We start from the raw sequence: 7,830 nt of genomic DNA, 5'->3' as shown, positions 1-7,830 counted from the left end.
TGATCAAAAAGTAAAAGAAGAAGAAGAAATAAATTATATATATATATATATAATTGAGCTTTGCTTTCACAATGTGTATTTTGAATAGGAGAGATAAATACTAAATAAAGTCAAATAAATATGTAATTAAAATGTAATTATAAATTATAATAATCTTCTGGCAGCAAAAAGGAGACAAATTATGAAGTAAAATTTAGAGAGAATATAATTTAAATGGGAAACAAGTCAGAAAAATTTAGAGTTTTTATCTCTTCAGATTTCAAGGTAAAAAAAAATCCATCAGAAGTAGAAGTGATTTAGCCACACTGACATCTTTCATCCTTAAGTAAATATAATATATTTCCTGAATAGAGGTTCAATCTGAATTTTGGACATATACCTTCTTCTTTACATTCTTCTTTTATTTATTCCAAATAACCCATTAAGGATTGGTGGCAACTTCCTGTAGAAACTTATTTTGGGCTTTCCAGTGAGCCAGTCTTTAAGACAGAAATATATTCATCTAAAAGGAAAAATTCTCTCTAAATGTATTTAAACACAGAATCTGTGTGTGCTGAAAGGTAGCAAGTAAGATAAATTTGGGAAAAGCTTTGGCTATATTTCTACCCTGGATATCGTTACAAAAGATATCCTGTTTATTTCCTCCCTGCTTTCTCTCAAAATGAATATTTGGGCTAAATTATTATTTTTACTTTTTAAAAATTCCTTTTCATAGTTTACCAAGAAGCCATTTACCCTTGGGATTGGATGGTAAAAATTAAGGCTGTGGAGAGGGTAAAGAGACCAGGAATCTTCCTGATTTTGTGGGTAGATTCTTGCTATCCAATGACTTCTAAAAATCAGCACTGCTTCTTCAAAGGCGAGACTGTCCTCCTCACCTGCTATCGATGGACTGCTGATCACGGTTACGCGGCTGCTCTCAGCAAATTGGGCTCCGTCCCAGAAAGGAGTTTGATCAAGATCACAGGAGTCAAAAAAGCCACAGTTAATAAGATATCTGAAAGAATTTGGAAGATGCTATTGATTCCTTATTCTCTACAAATTGTTTAATCTCCTTAATCTTCTTTAAAAGGACAAAAAGAAATCATACACACACGCACACACAGACACACAAAATCTTGGATTACAGCACAAGCAGAGTGTAAACAACAAATCAGATCTTATAATGAGGGCAGGTTCTTATAATGAGGCCCTTATAATGAGGGCCAAGTTACTCAAGGTATGAATTTGTGAATTAAACTGTAGAATCTCAGATCTTGGTTGATGAAACCATCATCATTATAATCACAGTTATGAGCGATTTCTTAGGGCCGGAATCCAGACTAAATAGTTAATATACATCAGATTACCATAATTACTTCTCACAGTGACTCTGAAAGATAAAAACATTTACCCTCATTTTACGAATAAGTGAAATGACACTTAGAAAACTAGAAACAGTAGAGCCAGCAGTCAAACCCAGACCAAACTTTTCACATCACACGATGCTCTCTGACTGCCTATCAGTATTGTTTTAATTGCTTATTGACTTTAAAAGCTCAACCTAAATAAACAATAGTACATGATTTTCTAATTTTGGAATTGTTAAGCCTTGAAGCACTGCTTTGGGCTTCCCAGGTGGCTCAGTGGTAAAGAATCCACCTGCCAGTGCAGGAGACATAGGTTCTGATCCCTGGGTTGGTAAGATCCTCTGGAGAAGGAAGTGGCAACCCACTCCAGGATTGCCTGGGAAATCCCATGGACAGAGGAGCTTGGCAGGCTACAGTCCATAGGGTTGCAAAAGAGACATGACTTAGCAGCTAAACAACAGTAAGTACTGTTTTGAATTCATCCAAACAGTTTGTCTTCATTAACTCTACATATATATAAGTCTGTCAGTTTAGATCCCAACAATAGTTATATATCAGATTTCAAAGAACAGTTGTTTTTTTTCTTTTGAACTTTTTCCTTTGTATTGGGGTACAGCTGATTAACGATGTTGTGACAGTTTCGGGTGAACAGTGAAAGGACTCAACCATACATGTATATGTATCATTCCCAAAGAAAAGTTCTTTAACCTACTGATTTACTTCATCTTTCATCTAATGTGTATGTCAGTTCTGTGTTTTTTAAACTAATGCTGGATTTCTCAAACTGATGTTCATTGTGAAGAAAAGGCATTCTTCAGAGAAAATCATTTACCTATTAACATTATTAAACACTCATCTTGTGGAGAAATCTATTACAAAAATGCAAGCGTTGAGATATACTGGGTTATACTGTGGCAATAAATTAATCTTGAATTCTTGGTTGCTTGCTTAACACAATAAAGATGTATTTTTTGCTCATCCTACATGTCCATCACAGGTCAGCAAGTATCTCTGCTCGATTCAAGGACCCAGGCTGACCAAGACCCTACCAAATTGCAGGCACTCCATATGGAACACATACCTTCCTCAATTAGAAAAGAAGAGAGGCTGAAAATTATACATAAGCTGCTTATTCCTTCACTCTGAAGATCTCTTTGGCTCCCATTTCATTGGCCAAAACTAGTCACACAGGTTCACAAACCATAAAGAGGCTGAGAAATGGAGGAGGAACCAAATGAAACATTTGACAAATGAAACATTTGGTGAGCATTCCTATTTCTCCCACAATAACAGAATGATTTTTTTGTCTTTTATTCATCTTTCTTGTCTTTTTTTTTTTGAAGGATAATTGCTTTATCTCTTGTCTTTTGAGAACAGCATAAATTATTGGTCAAGCTGCACACACTCAAGTAGAAATCCTTTTAAAATCATATTGTTTTGCCTTTTGTGCTCATTTATAATCTGTATCTATTTGAACTAGCTTAAGAAGAGTATGAAAAAAAAAGAGTGGTTTCTTGGTATTCCCACTAACAATTTCCATTGAGACAAAATAGGCCTCTGCAATGCCCCTCCCTGCTTTCTACTTTTTCCCTTGTGATTTGATAGCACTTTTTGGTAGCTCAAATGGTAAAGAACCCACCTGCAATGCAGGAGACTTGGGTTCAATCCCTGGGTCAGGAAGATCTGCTGGAGAAGGGTATGGTACCCACTCCAGTCTTCTTGCCTGGAGCATTCCATGGACAGAGGAGCCTGGTGTACTACAAAGAGTTAGATACAACCGAGTGACTAACACTCTCACTTTTTCCATGGTTCGGATACATGGTTCCACTACAAGCAGAGATAAACATTCTCTTATACACAGATTACATGCCTATTCAAATAGTCCAATATTGGCTTCAAGATAGAATCAAACTTTCTATTACATGACTTCCCTCAAAAAAACTAGAGACCAAGTATTCTCAAATCAAAGTCTTTATTTTTGTTCAATATCATCCAACCTTAAATGAGTTCATAATTTAAAACACTATAAATCCATTTATCAATATCTTACAACCAGTTTAACTTAATATTTCCATCAGAATATCATATTTCTTAAAGGTATACAATTTTCTGAGTCCTTTACTGAAATAGTTTTATGGCCAAGGTCAATGATTAATTATAGCTCCTCTAAAGTCTTTCCGGAATGAACTGATTGTGTATGTGGTCAGGGTAAAGAACTTTGACCTCTGAGAGCTCATTTGTCTGTGTTTTCACCCTCAGCAAATATTGCTTCTTGAGAAGAATCTTGCCATGCCTAAAGATGCTGCCATAGCCATCTCTGTGCCGAAGTGAGATGACTACTTTATGAGACCCCTGTATTGTAATCCCAGCCGGTTTGGTGTGAAAAGCTAAGGCTTGTGGCTCTGCACACTGAATACTCATTTGATAACTTTGAGTGAAGCCCCTCTGGGAGATTCGCAGAAATGAGAGAACTCTAATGACAGTAACAAATACTTTGCCGGTTAGGAGGTTTCTAATTCTGTGCTTTCAACAAAATTGAAGGAGCACCTAATCAAGCTGTCAGTTGCCCTATTTTTAGCACAAAACTTGAAAGAAGTTTTTAAAATTGGGTAATATTGCCACAATAAAGCTTCTTCCATTCCCATTACTTACAGGAATAAAGATTTCTCACAGGTTACATCATTAAATTTTTTTTGAAAATTGAATAGAATTGATGCTGCAAATTCCATCTTCTTCTTATGATATGTAATAGCTATCCATGAAAGTGAAACTGATGGTTGCTCAGTCGTATCCAACTCTTTGAGACCCATGGACTGTAGCCTGCTGGGCTCCTCTGCCATGGAATTCTCCAAGCAGGAATACTGATGTGGGTTGCCATTCCCTTCTCCAGGAGTCTTCCTGACCCAGGGATCAAATCTAGGTCTCCTGCATTGCAGGCAGATTCTTTACCCTCTGAGCTACCTGGGAATTATCCATAGATGCATGTAAAATGTGAGTAGTAAGAGTCACATCATAGTACTGCTGTGAACAGTAAATAAACTAACACAAAAATGCCGTAGACCATGAGTCACAAAAAATCAACACTAATACACATTAACTATTATTATTTTTATCATTATGACCCTTGTACTTGGCATAGAAGTAACAATCATATGAATTACAGCTGTTTCCCCATGCATTTCTAAAATGTTTAGAAATGCCTTAGTCTCTTCATCCATAAAATGTAGGTAATAAGAGTATCCTCTTCATGAAGTTGCTGTGACAATTAATTAACCCAGTTCACGTAACACAGACAATGCCAGGCACCTAAAGACTATTCTATCTGTATTAGCTATTAATATTATTCTCCCTACACTTGGCATGCGTGCTAAGTCACTTGAGTTGTGTCCCACTCTTAGTGACTGCATGGACTATAGACCCCAGGCTCCTCTGTCTATGGGATTCTCCAGGCAATAATACTGAAGTGGGTTGCCATGCCCTCCTCCAGGGGATCTTCTCAAGCCAGGGATTGAACCCGTGTCTCCTACAGCTTCTGCATGGCAGGTTGATTCTTTACCGCTGAGCCACTAGGGAAAATCAATAATGCAGACATCTTAGCACAAGCCTATCGGTTCCTGCCTGGTCCCATACTGCGTTTTCAGCCTTTTTTCTGTTAGGATCCAGCATGAAGTTATTCTGGGAGACTCTTACCTACTTTTCCTCACATTCCCTGCATTTCTTATTTTCTGTCTCTCCGTTTTGCTCAGTTTATTATTTTCCTGAAACGCTCCTGCTTTGTATGTCTGGGCTCACCGTGGTGCTGGCTTTTATGTTCCTGTTGCTTTGTTATAGGTGCACGCTAAAATAATTGCAGGCTGGGTTCCTGCAACCTCATCAAGACAAGGAAGTTTGATAAAAATGCTGGAAAATTTGAACAGGTCCTACTGACTAGAGTCACAAGACAAGATTGTGCCAATAACTCTGTGCATGCCTGGTCACTATGAGAAAACCCTTCCCAGGCAACTTCCCTGGGAGATGTCCTAGGAACCCGTCTACATCTTATGTTTTGTCTACCCCAGATTCTATGACCTCAGCTATCATGGAAAAAGTGTAATTTGGCACAACTCCATAGTTCTTGACCAAAACTAAGTCTTAGGTTTTTTAAAAAGTAATATAACTTTATAATCCCACAGCCCTACCTCTGAAATCTAAAAATCTCTTAAAACTGAAATCTTATTCATTACCCTGTTGGCAATAAAACCCGACCCAACTCAGACTCATTTGACAGTAAATCCTGGCCCAAACTGAGGAGATCATTTACAATCTTTATTTTACTTTGTGTGAATATTTATGTATTCTTGAGAAATATCAGAGTGCTAGATTACTTGATTATGAGTTGCTTTCCTAAACTTTATATATATGTGTATATATATATATAAATAATTATAATATGTATATAAAGAATATATGTTATATGTAATTATTATATTCTTTTTATATCTATCTATCTGGCCTCTGGTGGAGTTTGGGAAAATAGCTTATAATAGAGTAATCAAGCACTTCAGTATTTCTCAGCAAAACATGTATATGTGTATATATACATAAATACAATTTTTCTAAAATTAATACTTCAAAAAAATCTCTGAATTCTGAAACAGATTTGTGTCCAAGGGTTGCAGACGTGGGTTTGTGAACTTGAACAGATGTAAAAACACCTGTCATATACAGTCTTCCTTCCACCATGCATTTGACCAGGGTTGAAGCTGGGTGCAGAAACATTGTAAATGAGTAATAATGGGCATTATACCATTAATTTCCATGTACCATTTCCTGTTTACTAGCAACTTCTTAGACTCTCCTTCACTTACAGTCTCAAGGAAATTCTGGTAAGCTTGTTTAACTTTTCTGGAGATAATACACATCCTAAGTTGTGTATTATCACATGAAAATTTATGCTTTCCATGTGTCTGCTTCTTCACCCAGATGTTTAAGCTGTACTCCTTTCATTACCCAAGACTTTTACTGGTGCCCCCAGAATTTGACTGAAGCAGGTTTCTGAGTCACCCCTTTAGGGGTATCTCAGTGTCCTTTCTTTTAGCAGACATAACAGGCTGATTCCAATATTTGTATTTTTTTCACCCTTGTTCCTCTAGTTCAAAATTTCTAGAACCCTGTTCTCATAATTTGCCATCAATGCTATTGTCGTTTTCTTCTTTCCTATTTCCAGTTCTCTCCTTCCCTAAATTACTCCAAAAATAATCACTCACCTATTTTGGAAGTAAACTTTTCATGATTACTAAAATGCATACAAAAATAAGATTAAGTATATTACAATTTCATATAAAGAGAACTTGTGTTTAGGAAAGGACTGCTGGCTTTACAATCTCTGAATATAATTTCTAGCCATTACTTTCCGTGCGGACAACCCAGGACTCTCTATATATGCACTATGTGCTTGTTTGCACATGCGTCCTCAGTCACGTCCAACTCTTTGCGGCCCTATGGACTATAATGTAGCCCGCTAGCCTCCTCTGTCCATGGGGTGTCCCAGGCAAGAGTAATAGAGTGGGTTGCCATTTTCTTCTCCAGGGGATCTTCCCCACCCAAGGATCGAACCCACGCCTCTTGCATCTCCTGCATTGCAGGCAGATACTTCATCACTAGAGCCACCTGGGAAGCCCCCCATACATGCACCATAGTCACAATAATTTAATGGATAATGTGACTTTTCCCAAAAGATAGGAGTGATAATTTGTGTTTCCAGCTAATAAATAGTTTAATAACTCAAGCAGTTTCTCTCCTGCACATACCCTCACACCCAGTTTAAACTGTTGACTGGGAATTCCCTGGTCTTCCAATGGTTAGGGCTGGGTGCTTTCACTGGTGGGGCCCAGGTTCGATCCCTGGTTGGGGAACTAAGATCTCTCAAGTCACACCGCATGGTCAGGGTGAGGGGTGGGGAGAGCAAAAAACCTGGAATTAACTTAATCGTTCAGTCTGATTATCCAGAAGTTTCTCTCCATCATACTTTTAAAGAAATCAGTGCTGCAGATTCTGGTCTTTGCTGTGGTAGATGGTTCCACAGAATCAGATTCTGCTTTTTGAAGTTTATACTTGTTCACCTAGACACACACCAAGTAAAAAATCTCTCGTTCTGTGTGTGTGACAGTAATTAGGGATACAAGATGATTTTTCCACAAGACTTGCAGAGCAAGTTGGTGATCTGTACAAACTCTAAAAGCATGGCCCAGCAGAGGAAGATGTGAGAGCCTTAACCCCTGAGGTAACATTAAGGGCTTCTCTGTCATTTGTGAATAGTTCTGTTCTCTCAGCAATACTCTCTCAAGTAAGTAACAGTTGGGGTCTCTTTGTCACTGGCATTTGATGATCAGACCCAGCTCCAGCCCTGACATCATGATGCATAAGAGGTAAGAAGCTGCAGTTTATGTTCATCATAATACGTTCCTGTAGACTAAAAGTCAATATCCCACTTGACATTCAG

At 37.8% G+C, this 7,830-nt stretch overlaps 1 long non-coding RNA gene across 1 annotated transcript; it reads left to right on the top strand.

Annotated features, from left to right (window-relative positions):
- Window positions 1-1,684: 1,684 nt before the first annotated feature.
- LOC147366043 (uncharacterized) lies at window positions 1,685-3,734 on the top strand. The gene is made up of 3 exons (XR_015132260.1): window positions 1,685-1,809; window positions 2,347-2,611; window positions 3,609-3,734. It is a non-coding gene; the product is annotated as an uncharacterized LOC147366043 (long non-coding RNA).
- The last annotated feature ends 4,096 nt before the right edge of the window (window positions 3,735-7,830 follow it).

Source organism: Bos grunniens, chromosome 9 (assembly GCF_055505025.1).
Source record: "Bos grunniens cultivar Pamir isolate PY7600 chromosome 9, Bosgru_T2T1.0, whole genome shotgun sequence".
Lineage (NCBI taxonomy): Eukaryota > Metazoa > Chordata > Mammalia > Artiodactyla > Bovidae > Bos > Bos grunniens.
Note: the sequence above shows the minus strand (reverse complement) of the source record. Positions and strands in the feature narration are given on the sequence as shown.